The sequence below is a fragment of the Rhinopithecus bieti genome, unplaced genomic scaffold, assembly GCF_001698545.2.
Source record: "Rhinopithecus bieti isolate Rb0 unplaced genomic scaffold, ASM169854v2 scaffold_5350, whole genome shotgun sequence".
Taxonomy (NCBI): Eukaryota; Metazoa; Chordata; class Mammalia; order Primates; family Cercopithecidae; genus Rhinopithecus; species Rhinopithecus bieti.
In genome coordinates this window covers 1,524,257-1,542,576 of record NW_016804837.1, presented here as the reverse complement: position 1 = coordinate 1,542,576, position 18,320 = coordinate 1,524,257, and positions in this window count along the sequence as shown.

The following is an 18,320-nucleotide window of genomic DNA, read 5'->3' as shown; positions in this document are numbered from 1 at the left end:
TCCTGACTCAGGAACCAAAAAGTTATTTACTTTCAGCCATACTTTACAATTTGAATTTATGGTTTGTTGTTGTTGTTGTTGTTGTTGTTGTTGTTTGCTTGTTTTCTGGTCTAAGAAGATATCGGTTCACTTTTGAGTCAGGCTTTGTGTTGCTGTTTTTATTGTTGTTGTTGTTTGTTTTTTTCTTTTCATACTTTATCTTTCCCCATTAAATGTTTAGAACAGAGACTTGCTTCAAAACAGCTACTGAAAAAGCCATTGTGACCATGTGTCTTAGGGCTCTTTAATATTGAATAATAGACTGAAAATAGGTTAAACATCCTATTATGACTCAATTATTCTCTAATTGTAATACGTCCAAGGGTTACTACAGGACTTGGTAACAAAGCCAATTCCCAAACTCCACCTTTAGAGATTCTCATTCAGCGTGGTTGGTGGTGCGGTGGTGCCTAGACATCTATAGTTTTAATAATTCATTTAACTGATATGGCCTGTTCTGACAGGGGTTGGTTGATAGAGTCTCAGAAACATATAGCTAGAGTTCATTACAATTCAAACATGAAGAGGATTGGTCATGGTGGCAGAGAGTTCTATTTTTGTGTGTTGGGCAGCTATTTGTGTGACCCTGCAAGATTCAGACCCTCTTGTGAATAAAGGTAAAAAGCAGACCCAAATGAATGAGGGTTCATTGCGATCCACAGAAAGGAGCACAACTAGTCATTCAGTTGAGCTCTATGTAGTGTGGAAGGAAGGAAATTTCAAATCAGAGATACATCACAAAGGAAAATAATAGGTTTAATATATTTCCTATTAATTAAACATTTTAATATAATTTTGTAGCAAGAGCATTTGTCCTGTAGTCCAGAAATTCCCATGAGTACTGAGAAAGGCCGAAAGGGAATATGCCACTCAACAATGTTCTGTGAAATAATCACCTGTGGGAATTCATGAAAAAATGGATTAAGGTATTACATGTATACTGAAAAGAACATGGCTAATAAGTGGCTTAATGACAATAATATGAAACATTGAAAAAACAGTAGATAGCAGGCAGCTGATGAATTCCTGACTGTATTGATGTGGAAGTTCTTAACACCAAGAAAATGGCAAAGTCTTCTTTACTTATTTGCATGTCACTCCATTTTTGAATTAGAAAATGAGTAACCAGTGTCTCAGGATCTTCTGATTTGCAGTTGCTAAACAGAGTCAATTCCATACTATGAGGCATTATGCAAAGGAACAGTATTTAAGCTTAGGACTTGAAAATTATATTTTCCAAAAAATGTGTCAAAATTGAGCAAGTTATGATCATTACTTTGCAAAATAGACATTAATTACTATAAAAATTTCTCTTTGCCTACTCTTCTCTAAATCATTTTAATATATGGGATAAAAGGACTAAACTTGCTTGCTTTTTCTACTGTGATCTTTAAATGGATCAGGCTTAGTGGTTTGCCATCAGAATGTAAAAAATTAGAACAGCTGCTCTATACATTGAGCTAGAATTTCAACTGGGGCATAGATACACTTCTTATGAACATATCTGCGATCCTTTCATAGAAATTTATACTGGAAAATTCAGAACAACAGGTATTTTAGAACATGTGTTTACATTTTCAGTTTGAAATAATGCCAGCTAAAAGAAAAACTGAAGATAAATATCTGTAAAAGGAATATCTGACTGAAAGAAAGGGTTTACATAGTGTCTATGTGGGAGAATTTCCATTCATAAAAATAATGTAGTTTGATGACTACCCCTCAGGAATATGCAGTCAAGAAAATCATACAAAGATCACAAACTTCTAGTAAAGTCAGCACAGTGCTTCAGACTAGCAAATTTACCTAAAGTATTAGGACATTTATATCAACTTTTACTAGTAAAATTCTGCTTGCATTGCATTATTTCTTTTTCTAAGACCAGCAATAGAAGCCTAATAACTGTCGTCCATTTTTGACAAATGTGGCTAGGTACTGTAAAAATGTCTGCTGATTAAAGAGGTGAAAAGTCACATTAGGAAATATAGCATGTCTTTTGAGATATTGGTTTGAAAATTATGGTGTCGATATGTAAACATTCCTGATTAAAATACTAATTTTTATGAATGTGGCATGTGAATGACTTCATATGGAGGCAATATAGTTCAGGGGCTAAGGTATAGAATTTACAAACAGACCTTGAATCAATTGGCATCAGGCTCTATCCTTGTACTAGCTACGTGACCTTGAGTATAATTTTTTTCTCATTTGCATAAAGAAATTGTGCAAGATAATGTAGGTAATATCACATAGCACAGATGCTGCACCTCTCATTCTCCTGGAATGAGTAACCAGTGTCTGGAACTATGTGTGTGTTGTAGGAGGGGATAAAGTGATAGTACTGTAAAGTGGGGATGAGAAGAGGGAAGTGACTGAATATAGCACGTTATACACAATACCTTGTTCTAGGTATAAAATATCAAAATACAATTGATCAGTTATCTGAAAGTGGATACATAGAAAATACATTGTGGTGGACAAGGTGTATTAGGGTTCTCTAGAAGGACAGGACTAATAGGATAGATGTACATAGGAAAGGGGTTTATTAAGGAGCATTGACTCACAGGATCACAAGGTGAAGTCCCAAATTAGGCCGACTGTAATCTGAGGAGCAAGGAAGCCAGTCTGAGTCCCAAAACCTCAAAAGTAGGGAAGCCGACAGTGCAGCCTTCAGTCTGTGGACAAAGGCCTGAGAGCTCCTGGCAAACCACTGGTGTCTGTTCCAGAGTCCAAAAGCTGAAGGAATTGGAATGTGATGTTTGAGGGCAGGTAGCATCCAGCACAGGAAAACGATGGAGGCCAGAAGACTTAGCAAGTATGCTCATTCCATTCCTGCTTTTCTGCTGGCATCTGATTAGATGGTGCTCACCAAGACTGACGGTGAGTATTCCCCTCCCAGTCCACTGACCCAAATGTTAATTTCCTTTGGCAGCACCCTCACAGACACACCCAGGAACAATACTTTGCATCCTTCAATCCAATCAAGTTGACAGTCAGTCATCGCACAAGGTGATTTGCTGCTTGAATCTTCAAGGAAGGGTTTGTTACCCAGCTGCTAGGGATTCTGCCTTCAGGCAGAATCTAATGGTCAGGGTCAAAGTTTACCCTTTCTAGGTAGCTCATATGCAGTGACTGATGGTGGCAGAAATATAAAGGTTTGGCCTTCCCAGGTTGGTGGGCCATTTATTCCAGGGGTTGACCAAGGTTTTGTCAAGCCACCATCATAGTTCAGTTTCTCCCTTTGCCCAGTTCTACTTCCTTCTCATCTCTTTCACATGAATGAAATCTCTAATAAATACCTTGCACTCCAAATTTGTCTCAAGCAAGTTTAAGAACTCAGGTTGGAGAACCCAACCTGAGTACAAATTCTGGCAATAGTGACTTTGAAGTCCTGGGAAGCAAGCACACTGGACATTGTCTTTCAAGAGCATACCTCCATATCCAGTGAGCTTTTGAGTAAAAAGTTGGTGAGGTTCTAATTAAAAAATAGGCAAAGAATATGAATAGATATTCTCAAGAAGACATACAAATGGCCAACAGGTATGTAAAAAAATGTCTAATATTGTGAATCGTCAGAGAAATGCAAGTTAAAACACAATGAGATATTACCTCACATCTGTTAGAATGACTATTATCAAAAAGATGAAAAATAGTTGTTAGAGAGGATGTGGAGAAAAGGGAACCCTTGCACATTGTTGACAGTAATGCCAATTAATACGTCATTATGGAAGACAGTATGGAATTTCCTCAAAAAATAAACAATGTATTAAGTTTTGGGGGAGTCAAAATAAAAGTTAAATAAATAAAAGTAGAACTACCATATGATCTAGCAATCTCACTACTGGGGATATATCCAAAGGATATGAAATCAGTATGCCAAAAAGATATCTGCCCTCCCATATTTATTGCAGCATTATTCACAATAGCCAAGGTATAGAATCAACCTAAGTGTTCATCAGTGGATGACTGGCTAAATCAATCGAGGCATATAGACACAGAGAACACTAGTCAGCCTTTAAAAAGAAGGAAATTATGTCATCTGTGACAACATGGATGAACCTAGAGAACATTATGGCAAGTGAAATAAGCCAGTCAAAGTAAGACAAATTACATGGTCTCACTTATGTGTGAAATCTAACAAAATTAAACTTTTAAAAGCAGAGCAGGGGCCGATGCAGAAGGGGAGGTTGAGGAGATGGTTAAACAGTAGGTACAATTATTCAGTTAGATAGGAAGAAATTCAAGAAGTTTATTGTACAGCATGGCAACATAGTTAAAAATGTATTGTATTCTTAAAAATTGCTAAACGATTAGATTTGTTCTCAGCAGAAAAAAATAAGTATGTGAAGTAATTCATCTTCTAATTAGCTCAATTTAGTCACTCCAACTTGTATACGTATTTCAAAACAATGTGTTGCATATGATACATATATACAATAACAATTTAAAATTAAACAGTGATAGCACATGATGGCAAAAATAAAAAGAAACCTGTGAGGTTTATAAAATGAAGTATTATAATACCTATGTGTACACTTGCTTTTCCAAATACACCTGGTGCAGAATTCTTTCAAACTGATATCTCTATACCCAGGTTATACAAGCAGTGACTAGTGCCATAACTCAAAGGATGATCTGAGACATAAATGGAAGCTGTTGTTGTACTATAAGATCTCAAAGGCAATCACTTTGAGAAATCGTTCCCAATAGCAGTGATTGATTTTCACTGATTCATTACATTCATTTTTTTTTTGTTTTTTATCATTGCATTCTTTTTTAAATCTGCTGTTTCCAAGTATAGATATTGGTAGATGGCAGGACTGGATTGGAAGTATAATCTGTGACTAAGGAATTTAGTGACAATCGATGACCTCCATCAGTCATTGGATGATTGTTCTTCAGGGTGGGTTAATCATAGCTGATGGCATCACCCTTTATCTAGAACTTCCCTGCCAGGCCTGTGGCAGAATATAGTAAACACTGTTATTGTCATATAAATTATGAAAAAATTAATGAAACAGTTATGTCCCCAGCCAATTGGGTAAACCAAAAGGCTTTGGACTTCTACTTCTTGAGTATAGCAGATTTAATTGAAGTAAAAGTGTACTATAAGATCCAGTGTATTGGGCCATTTGCATTGCTGTAGTGAAATACTGCAGGCTATACAAGCATGGCACCAACATCTGGCTTCTGGTGAAGGCCACAGGAAGCTTACAAAGCAGGAGTAGGCAAGTTACATGGTGAGAACAGAAACAAGAGAAAGAGGTGGGGAGGTGTCACACACTTCCAAACAACCAGATATCACAAGAACTCACTCACTATCATGAGGACAGCACCAAGCCATTCATGAGGGATCTGCCCTGATAACTCAGTCATCTCCCACCAGGCCTTGCCTCCAACTTTGGGGATTACATTTCATCATGAGATTTGGAGGGGCCAAACATACAAACTATATCAGTCAAGAATACCAAGGTAAATAATCAAATATCAGAAGTCAATGTTGGCTTGTCCGACTGGGTTTGACAAAGTATAGATCATGTTCTTATAATATAAAATTTAAAAAGAGGAAGTCACATTGTCCCTGTTTGCAGATGACATGATTTAGAAAACCCCATTGACTCAGCCCCAAATCTCCTTAAGCTGATAAGCAAGTTCAGCAAAGTCTCAGGATACAAAATCAATGTGCAAAAATCACAAACATTCCTATACATCAATAACAGACAAACAGCCAAATCATGAGTGAACTCCCATTCATAATTGCTTCAAAGAGAATAAAATATCTAGGAATCCAACTTACAAGGGATATGAAGGACCTCTTCACGGAGAGCTACAAACCACTGCTCAACGAAATAAAAGAGGACACAAACAAATGGAAGAACATACCATGCTCATGGATAGGAAGAATCAATATTGTGAAAATGGCCATACTGCCCAAGGTAATTTATAGATTCAATGCCATCCCCATTAAGCTACCAGTGACTTTCTTCACAGAATTAGAAAAAACTACTTTAAAGTTCACATGGAACCAAAAAAGAGCCCGCATTGCCAAGTCAATCCTAAGCTAAAAGAACAAAGTGGGAGGCATCATGCTACTTGACTTCAAACTATACTACAAGGCTACAGTAACCAAAACAGCATGGTACTGGTACCAAAACAGAGATATAGACCAATGGAACAGAACAGAGCCCTCAGAAATAATACCACACATCTACAACTGTCTGATCTTTGACAAGCCTGACAAAAACAAGAAATGGGGAAAGGATTCCCTATTTAATAAATGGTGCTGGGAAAACTGGATAGCCATATGTAGAAAGCTGAAACTGGATCCCTTTCTTACATCTTATGCAAAAATTAATTCAAGATGGATTAGACTTAAATGTTAGACCTAAAACCATAAAAACCCTAGGAGAAAATCTAGGCAATACCATTCAGGGCACAGGCATGGGTAAAGACTTCATGTCTGAAACACCAAAAGCAATGGCAACAAAAGCCAAATTTGACAAATGGGATCTAATTAAACTAAAGAGCTTCTGCACAGCAAAAGAAAGTACCATCAGAGTGAAGAGGCAACCTACAGAATGGGAGATAATTTTTGCAATCTACTCATCTGACAAAGGACTAATATCCAGAATCTACAAATAATTCAAACAAATTTACAAGAAAAACACAACGCCATCAACAAGTGGGTGAAGGATAGGAATGGACACTTCTCAAAAGAAGACATTTCTGCAGCCAACAGACACATGATAAAATGCTCATCATCACTGGCCATAATAGAAATGCAAATCAAAACCACAATGAGATACCATCTCACACCAGTTAGAATGGGAATCATTAAAAAGTCAGGGAACAACAGGTGCTGGAGAGGATGTGGAGAAATAGGCACACTTTTACACTGTTGGTGGGACTGTAAACTAGTTCAACCATTGTGGAAGACAGTGTGGCAATTCCTCAAGGATCTAGAACTAGATACCATTTGACCCAGCCATCCCATTACTGGGTATATACCCAAAGGATTATAAATTGTGCTGCTATAAAGACACATGCACACATATGTTTATTGTGGCACTGTTCACAATGGCAAAGACTTGCAACCAACCCAAATGTCCATCAATGATAGACTGGATTAAGAAAATGTGGAACATATCCATCATGGAATACTATGCAGCCATAAAAATGGTTGAATTCATGTCCTTTGTAGGGACGTGGATGAAGCTGGAAACCATCATTCTCAGCAAACTATCACAAGGACAAAAAACCAAACACCGCATGTTCTCATTCACAGGTCGGAATTGAACAATGAGAACACTTGGACATAGGAAGGGGAACATCACACACTGGGGTCTGTCATGAGGTGGGGGGAGGGGGAGAGGGATAGCATTAGGAGATATACCTAATGTAAACGATGAGTTAATGGATTCAGCACACCAACATGGCACATGTATACATATGTAACAAACCTGCACGTTGTGCACATGTACCCTAGAACTTAAAGTACAATAATAAAAAATAAATTTAAAAAGGTCAGGAATGTAATAACTAAATTAGGTCACCAAAACAAATTTCAAGGTGGAGACTCTAGGAGTTCAAATGAAGAGGAATAGAGGAAACACAGGTCACAGTCTATGAACATATGTTTAGTCTGTAGTCAAAGAAAGTAATACAGTAATAAAAATGAAATTTACTGAGCATCTACTATGTGCTGTCCACTTGGGTAAGCTATCTGCATAGATAAGATAACAGCTGTTATTAACCTTATTTCACTAGGTTTAGAGAGGTTAAGTAACTTTCCCAATCACACAACTAATGAGTAGTGGAGGCAAAATTTTAATTAATGAACATATGCTATACTACATGTAGCATGGGTTTAACCCATGCCATAAACCATTATGTACCTCTCCATGGTACAACCTGATAAATAGATCAGAAGGAGAGTGAAGACTTCTTAGAAATCTCAGAAGACTTCTAATATTTGACTCTACCTGGCAGTGATTTTGTCACTCAATAAAACTTTATAGGTTAATCCTTAATGCTGCGTCTAATTGCCTATGCAGATAATTTATCTAAGTTGATCAACCTTAATGGTAATTTAGTCTGTCTGTATAAGTGCACTTTCAGCAAAGGATAATCATTGATAAGTTTTCATTACACATAATTGCTGCTTTCCTGATCACATTATTTGTCAGTTGAGGGCATTTCTAGAAGAATATAAGACAGTAGTATACAATCTATGCAATATATTATAAATAATGTATATTTATATAGTACATAATATAGGACTCCATAAACTTCATGAAGATAATAAAATATTAGTTACAAATGATTTACCTACTGTACCAAGAAATAACTATACACCATCCATTTTACAATTACTGTAAGCATATGAAACAAATTGTTCATATTGAGATTCTATTACGAGTTTCCAATATTAGAATGAACAACACTCTTAAGAGATATAATTCAGATTTGTTTAAAATGAATCCAACCTAGATTTCTCCCTCCTGCTGCATCAGCTGTATTTCACCGGTCCTCTTCTTTGTAATCTATAATGTTGTTCACCATGGAGGGATGTGGTAGTATAGTCCAAAATAAACTGGTGCAGTCATTAGCCAGTCAAGCACTCACACAATATGTGAAAGAACATACAAAGGCGACCTTACTTCAGGTTCAAGTGACCTATTCAACCCCACATAGAGCCTCTCTCTTTCTCTTTCACTCTCTCTGAGTGAGTGTGTGTGTGTGTGTATGTGTGTGTGTGTCCGCACGCGTGCGCATGCCAGTTGGATCCTGAGAATAATGATTCAAGGGTATGTTCAGGATTCCACTTCACTCTTTCTCTCAACTTGCATTTGGACTCCTGGGTTACCTTGAGTGATTGTCTCTTACAGTCACATATAAATCCCTCCTTGATATATTTTTCTTTTTATCTCTATCCTGTGTGGCCTCTTAGTCTGTTTAAATCCACATTGTTAGCCTCTAACCCAATCAGTCACTGCCCTACCATCCTACATACACCATGTCTTTTTTTTCCCTTAAGTCACCACTGAGGGTGGTTGGTGTGCTTTATTTTGTTTAATTGCCATTTGGACATGGAAGTTCCAGATCTTAATGGGCCAGTCTCTGAGTGGATTACTTAAGAACCATGAAAATAACATGACTCATTGGTTGCTAGCAGTGAAAAAGCATCTGTCTTATCATCATGTTCAGAGCTGATTTCAAAGACAGTTTCTTGTGTCTCTGTTGAGCTGTGACTATGATATAGGTATCTTAAATATTGTCTTGAGTCTATGCTATAAATGGTTTCTTAATTAAGCAGAAACATTGGCTTCTGTAACACTTGCTCAAAACCAAACGAATATCTTGTATACATGTAAAACCTTAGGGGTATTACTATTTAATCATTTTATATTCAATTGTATGTAGATGAGGAGAGGGTGTGAAGTCTTCACTTGTCCACAAACTGACAAACTCTCTTTACAAATTGCTTCAAGAAAACATTCAAAAAAGATTTTAAAAGTAAAATGATTTTAGAACCACATATTAATAGAATTTTAAAAATTATGAGCAACATATTTTAATCAATATCTATGGGTTTGCTCATCTGAAAATGGGGTGGAATAAGGAAAAGTTGGACTATGAGGTCATTGATACCCTTTCTAGTGCTAAGACCCTGTGATAATAAAACACCTTGTGAGTGTTGCAAAATATTCAGAGAGCTCAATGTATGTAGCCCATTCACTTTTTCAATTATTTTACATTTTTGAACTGTTGAAATGAATTACTATGTAATAACTTTTTGTAGTATGTAATAGCTGACTTTATTAGAAACCACCTTGTGGTTTCTGGTGAACATTTGCCCATATTGTGAAGTCATCATACAATCTGGCACAGTAGACACCTTATATTTAGAGAAATTTAGGACTATGACTGGGTTGCAGGTAATAACTAATATATTTTGGTGAAGAAATGTTTAAATATTTAATCTTGTTTTATTAAAAATCATATATTTACAGTAGACCAGCAAGGTGCTGAAACTTTATTTGTTTTGCAACAAAAAGACATCATTCTGCCATATTTTTCCCAAACGATAAATCTATATTGGAGAGCTGTATCTAAAAGGACATAAATAAGTGTCTTAATGAGTGATTTCTAATACAAATACACATTCAGAATTTTTTTCCTATCAGGTCAACACTGTCTTGTCACAATCGTAAAGCGCACACACACACACGTCATAATAACATCCATTAAAAATTGGGTCTTTATGCAAACAAAAAGCGAGGGATAGCATAATGAAAACCCAGCTATGATGGCACAAAAGTTCATAATTATACTGATATAAACATGATTATGTTTGTATGTCTAGAAATAGAGTGTACCATTTTATTACTTATAAGGATTAGTAACAGAACACTTAGAGATACGTTTTGAAAGAGCAAATGTGGTGTTAGCTCCATGACTCCCATTAAAGTCAATGAGAATCACGCCGTTAAAGTACTGTACACCATTTTGAAAAATTATCCCAGAGGGCTCTAATATGGCTTTTTATGAGTTACCCACACAAATCCTTTTATTTTCCAATAGATCTTCTTTGTGGCAGAATAAGGTAGATGAATTGAAGCATTATTCTTTTAAAATAAAAGCTATTCCTATAAAATCTCTGAGACTGTTGACTTATGGTGAGATTCTTTTTTACCGGATTTCTAATATGAGTGAAGTAATTTTTAATGTATTTTAATGAGAACAAAAAAGTGCATTCAATTGATGAGAATTACTAAGGTATTTTAGGAATGTGAATTATATTTGTCAATTTAATACAATTCTACCTATTCTTTTTGAGCTTATGCCACAGCGCCATTCTAATGCTATGAGTTTAACTGTAAGTAAAACAAAATCCTTGTTCTTTAAAGTAGTTTATACTTAGTAAGGGTGAAGAAGGCATATTAAATGGATTGAAAAGAGAAATAGATATTGTTTGAATATTCTATTAGTCATAATGTCAAAAATTTTGTATTTAAATGAGACTTAATGACCAGCTATTTTGCAAAATATATTCTTACTTTAATAATCAATTCTTATTTTAATATTTAGCCAAAAATATTATTTTACAGCAGAGGTGCTAACACCTAGAGTACTTAAAATATTCAATCAGTATCAGAAGCAGGCCAGAGTTTATATGTACCTAATATCACCTAATACGAGGCCAGTGTTTTAAAAACAATTTTGAAACAGCATGTAATATAAAAGTATAATTAAAATGGCGTGGAACAAGAATTTAAAGCATAAGATTCTATGAATGGTATGATAAGGACAAGAGTGAAGTAAATATTAATAAAATGGAAACATGAATACCTGCAAGAGAAGAGGAATAATTAAAATATGACTGAAATAAAAATAAGACTTCGAAGAATAAATAATTTTAAATGAAAAGTTTTGATTCATAATTTTTCTTCCTTTTGTTAATTAGTCCAGAAATTACTTGGGGTGGTGGAACTTTCTACATCAGTGTTGTGTTTGTTACAGGCTTTGCATGTTCACATTTTAAGAGAACTTTAGAGAGGACTCCCTGATTGAGGATGCTTCACATCAAAAAAGATGGGAAGGATAACTATTGTTAACAGTTACAAGGAAGAGTCTAAGAGTGACCAGAAGATGATGTACACACAAATTTATGAATCCGATTAGGTATATAAAAATAAGCCGTTACTATGAAGAAAAGCAGAGGGATATTTTATGGTAAATAGGAATTACAGTTACTTATAGAATTAATAAGGATACTCTTTGGCTTCTAAATGAATAAAATCATGAGCCTAGAGTTTACCAAAGAAACTTTTGGTTTTTAGTTTTCATTACTCTCTACAACTCCAGGCAAATTTTGGTAGAGCTATCAGGCTCTATACTGCACGTCTATCACTTTTTTTGTCTTTTTTTTTTTTTTTTGAGTGCATTTCCTATTCTTAAATGATTGATAAAAATTGTTAAATAAGGCAAATACTGTACATGCTACAATGTAATGAGGCCTGTCAAGCAGGGGGAATACTGCTCATCATGATATTAAAATTAAATGTAGCATTTTTTAAATCCTTGACATAAATAAAGAAGTTATTTCTCTGGACCACTGCATTTTCCATAAACTCAATGTTCTGTATAAGTCACTGTCATAGGATATATTTTATTTGGAGGCAACCCAGTCACTTTCCTCCATAAATAAGTACCAAATCAAGTATCATTTATCTAAAAATTATGTCTTCTAAGGCCTATGATATGCAAAAGATACTAGTTAGAGGGGGCTAACTGTTGTTCTAGTAACTTATGTATGCCTTTTGAGATGATATTCTTATTTTCCTTCAGATATGCAGATAATGGCTCTGGTTTAAAGGCTAATTGAGACAGTACATCTTTAGTAACAACTCGGAGGTTATGGTTTGGAACTCAGGATTCTGGCTAAGGTTATCTAAAATACTCCTTTAGAATTATGTGGGAGAACTATGAATGAGAAGCTTTCAGAATCAGGAAGTCAGAAGACAATAATACAGGGAAAACTGCTGTTTATGTTAATAATCATATAAAATATTTTAAGGGAGTGTGCTCTTACGTATTATGATTTAACATTATGTCCCACATTTCATTCGAAAACAAAAAGTTTTGCAGGCAAATAAACACTATTAAATTATAAAATATGTAATATGAAATGTCAGACATTTTATTGGGTGATTTTTCCATCCCTGAATGTGGTATCTTATTTGATCTGCGTATCAAAAAAGGTATTTGGAGAAAGCCTCATTTTGAATGTTAAAAATTCAAACAGGAATATGATTTATCTGATGTAATGCAGCTTAAATAAAGCAAAGCTAAGACACCTCAAATATTTTAGAAATTTCAAATCTTTTGTACTACCTATTCTGCCTAATCAGTTAGGGTATGGGATATAAGAGAATGAAAAACAAAACAAAACAAACAAAAAAACCATGAGGGCAAGTGTAAGTAATGTAAATTTTCTTTAAAATTTTGTTTAAAATCCTTCTATTTCTATGTTTATTGGCATACATTTGGGAGCCTCAAAGCCTGGAAGAGTAGTAGCCTGAGCACAAAGCATGGTATTATAGGGGATATTGGGTGCAAGTATATGACAGTTGTTTTAGATTAGGGTCTTAAATTAGGAAGAGCAGTGAAGGCTGACACAGCCTTCTAGTGTAGATGACAAAGATATGAGTATATAAGACACAAGAGGGAAAGAGTAGAGGAAAAAAGAGCAAGAGCTCGAAGAATATATTTTGTAGAAAGTCCACATTTAAGGAATAGCAATGAGGAAAAACAAAACAAAAGAAAACAAAAAAAAACACCTAACAATCTTGATTAAATAACGTAGGAAATCTTTCCATGCCATTATTGTTCTCTTTTCCATCATAACCCAAATTTCTCCTGTTTCATCCTTTCTATGATCCTTACCTTAGTTTTCTCAATTTTATGCCATTTGTATGCTATCAGAGTGTCTTACTGAATCCTCTGACCTTTTTTTTTTTTTGAGATGGAATCTCGCTCTGTCCCCAGGCTGGAGTGCAGTGGCCGGATCTCAGCTCACTGCAAGCTCCGCTTCCCGGGTTTAAGCCATTCTCCTGCCTCAGCCTCCCGAGTAGTTGGGACTACAGGCGCCCGCCGCCTCGCCCGGCTAGTTTCTTGTGTTTTTTAGTAGAGATGGGGTTTCACTGTGTTAGCCAGGATGGTCTCGATCTCCTGACCTCGTGATCCGCCCGTCTCGGCCTCCCAAAGTGCTGGGACTACAGGCTTGAGCCACCGCGCCCGGCCTCCTCTCACATTTAATATTTGTGGAAAGTTCAGAGCAGTTGTTCTCAAACAGGAGGGGACATTTGCCCCACCCACCCTGGGACACTTGTCAATGTCTAGACATCTTTGGTTGTCATAATTTGGGGGAGGGAGGTATCTGCAATTGGCGTTTGGTGGAGAGAGGCAAGAGATGCTGCTAAACATTCTACAGTGAACAAAGTAGCTTCATACAACAAAGAATTGCACATCCCAAAATTGCAATAGTGTCAAGGTTGAAAAGTCCTGGTATAGACACAGACGTGGCAAATAACTCCCAGTTTGGGTGCTGTTTTACTAGGAACAGAAGGAGCTAATAAGTTAATAGGTAAGGAAAGGCCCACATAGAGATTTAGTTCCTAGCTTTAATGGTACAAGAGCTAGCTGGTGAGACCTGTTTAACAAATATATGTGAACTACAGAGATAATTGTGATAATGATGTATTGTCTCCTGTGCTCTTATGAAGCTGACTTGTCAAGGGTTTTCTTTTACTCCTTTTTTTGTTGTTGTACAATTTTTTTTTTTTTTAACTTAAGCAGGATTGACTTTGAAATAAAACCCAACATGTTTTCCAGTTGATTTTGATTTAAAGGAGGCCTTTCATAGAGTGCCTTAGGGTATGCTGGCTATGGCTATTTATCTTTATCCGGGGTAGTTTATATATTTTAAGAAAATGATGAATGGAAGCTTTAAAAAAACTCATTATGGTAATTGATTATTATAGAAAAACCTTGGGAACTTTACAAAAGAGAACTGTATTCTCTTGGTATCTTAGCTTTAAACCAGACGTGTAATTAGAAGAATCCATAAACATTTGTCACAGTAAGAGAAGCCTGGTCACTAAGTTTAGAGGGAAACTCTGGAGTCACTTTATTGTACTGTACTGAGATGACACACAGTAGTGGTTGTTACATATAACAGGAGATTAATATGCCCTGTGAAATAAAAGACCACCCGCGTGGAACCAATGTAAAAAGTGATAGAAAAGCTTGATTCGTTTCTTTAGAAAGGTTGAATGTGATTCTTCCCTTATAGTGTCTCAACATCTGTGAACAGAAAAAAATGTTAGTTAAAATGCCATTGCCATTTAAACAGTTACTGTTTAATGTTGTTTTCTATTTTCTTAAAACTTAAAGAAATAAAACCATGAACTGAGAACATCATATAAATATACCCATGCTTACACACTGTCCCCACATACACCCACCTATCCCTGTGCAGAATTACCTACATTCTTAGTCCTAAGAAAGTGGGAATCTATTCACCATCTACGGGGAGATATCAGTTGTTGATTTTTTTCTTATACAGAACAGTGTTGATATCACTGAAGATTAAGAAATGACTATGGAGAAGGCCAAATTTGTTCAGCATTAGAAAATAAGAAATGCAGTTTTCTTACAATGGTTGGGATGATGATATGTAATAATACAGTACTCTGCAATTTTTACTCTTTAAGACTTATACTTGGTAAGGGGAGTTGAAGAACATAGCTTCATTTTTCTAGCCATCTTGAACCAATATGACTCCTCCTAAATGGAAGTAACTTGGGTTTCACTCAATCCTACCCTCAGCCACTGGAGGAAAATTCTTTCAAAACCCCTTCGGGGCCTCCCATTTATGAGACTTAAAACTTGTCATCACCACATGCTGCTATAACTCCGCCAGGTAGGAGGCATATGGGCTCCTGCAAATCTCATCTCTAACCATCTGTGTAGAACTCTGTCCAATGTGTGTTTTCTCCTGGATCTAAAAAAGCAACTTGAGTTACAGCCCTGAGAGCCTTATGCCTCCTAGCAAATTCTGGTCACATGGTTAGATTTAGAGTAGAGAATTCTGGAATCCAAATAATCTTCTCCCAAGGTGAAAGGTCAGAATATGAAGGACTGGTATTATATCCTCCAAGACACATGACAAATATCATGGATTGGTAGAATTGTCTTCAACAGATGCCAGGAGAACTTCTCAGGGACATTCCCTACTGAGTGCAGAGCAATAAACCTGGGGCTAGCATCATCAGGAACCATAAACAATTCAGTTTCTTCAAACTACCAGCTTCAAGGAAAAATCATCACAACTATGTTCCTTAAATCTGTCATCTTTGGCTACCTTTTCAAGTGCAACCCCCCTGGCTAGCTATCATATCATGTACTGATAAAACCCCTCCTACAACTGTTTAATTCCTTATTATTTTTTTCCTTTTACTACTGACCTCCTTCCAGTGACTATTTCTATTGACCTTTCTGAACATATCAGTTCATTAAAACCAAACTCTCCTATCTCTCATTCCTCCTCTTGCCATCCCCTTATGTCTTTTATTTTAAATCAAACATTGTCTCTAAATCAAGGACACTACATTCTCTGAAGCCTTCTTAAGCATAGACCTCAAAACCTACATTGCCTCAAAACCTACAGCTTATGGGTTTTTGTGTATGGTAAAGGCAATGTCCTAGCTTGATGATGTTCATCTATCCTGTCACTACTCAAGAATGCCCCAACCTTCACAGGTTCTGTAAATTTTGATCAATGTACATAATTTGCATTTGCTATTGTTGACGTTTTTTGTGTGCTTGTTTTAAATAGAATATTTTGGAGACTTTTGAGAGCCATCAGGCATTTGGGGTTGGAGCAGGGTACAACTTTCAAACATTCATACCATTAATATTTGTTAAGTACTTGTTATGTTTGAGATGATGTTGTAGGTATTGGGAATATATTGGACGCAAAACAGAAAAATCTCTGCCCTCATGGAGCTTATATTCTGATCAACTTGCTGGGAAGTCAACCTGACATCTGTGTCCCCTTCCTTGCTGACTCATTCACAGAGACTTAGGAATATCCAGGGCAATAAAAGGTTGTGCTCTTGTGCACAGTGCTGAAGGACAATCAAGGGAACATTCTATGCTTGTGGATGCTTTCATTAGTAGTATGAGACACCACTGTGCCATAGGATGGTTATATTGCTTTGATTTCAGTCTCTTCAAGTTTGATGCCAAAAATTTCACATTTTGAGAAGGGACAAGAACATACAAAAAGTTGAGAGCCACTGCTCCAGTTTTGTTTTTTTTTTTTTCTACTTTGCGTTAGTTTGTTTTCACATTGCTGATAAAGACATACCTGAGGAGACTGGGCAATTTACAAAAGAAAGGTTTATTGGACTTACAGTTCCATGTGGCTGGGGAGGCCTCACAATCTTGGCAGAAGGTGAAAGGCAAGGAGGATCAAGTCACCTCTTGCATGGATGGCAGCAGCTAAAAGAGAGGCCTTGTGCAGGGAACTCCCATTGTTAAAATCATCAGACTTCGTGAGACTCATTCATTATCATGAGAACAGCACAGGAAAGACCCACTCTCATAATTCAATCACCTTCTGCTGGGTTCCACCCGTGACAAGTGGGAACTGTAGGAATTATAATTCAAGATGAGATTTGGGTTGGGACACAGCCAAACCTTATCATACTTCATCATTACATTTTCAAAAACCTATTCTTTCTTTGTGGTTGATGGCATAAATATACATCTAGGCTTGAAAGAGACATCCTAAGAGGCAGGCGAGAGCAATGCTTGAGAGTATGAACTTTGAAGTCAAACAGCTGTGTGATGTTCAATTCAGCAAGGGAGTTAACTTCTCTAGACCTCAGTTTACTCATCTTTAAAGGGAATGTAATACCAATTCCTTCCTCCATGGTTGTAGTGAAGGTTGAACGAGTTAGTACGTATTTCAGTGATAAGAAATCTGTGCATCAGAAACACTCAATAAAGTGCTAAAAAGTCTGGATTTTTCCTTTCTTCCAACTGTACTTCTCCTGCATTATCCTCGGTCTTTATAAAAGGCAGCATGATGAACTCACTTGCTCAGACCAGAAACCTATGAGTCAAACTGGACTCAACACTTCGCTCAGATGTGACTTCCAATCCTTCAGCAAGACTTGTTCCATCTCGAACGTATCTCAAAATAGTAAGAGCTATTTATGACAAACCCACAGCCAATATCATACTGAATGGGCAAAAACTGGAAGCATTGCCTTTGAAAATTGCAACAAGACAGGGATGCCCTCTCTCACCACTCCATTCAACATAGTGTTGGAAGTTCTGGCTAGGGCAATCAGGCAAGAGAAAGAAATCAAGAGTATTCAGTTAGGAAAAGAAGAAGTCAAATTGTCCCTGTTTGCAGATGACATGATTGTATATTTAGAAAACCCCATTGTCTCAGCCCAGAATCTCCTTAAGGTGATAAGCAACCTCAGCAAAGTCTCAGGATACAAAATTAATGTGCAAAAATCACAAGCATTCTTATATACCAGTAACAAACAAACAGCCAAATCAGGAATGAACTTCCATTCACAATAGCTTCAAAGAGAATAAAATACCTAGGAATCCAACTTACAAGGGATGTAAAGGACCTCTTCAAGGAGAACTACAAACTACTGCTCAGTGAAATAAAAGAGGACACTAACAAATGGAAG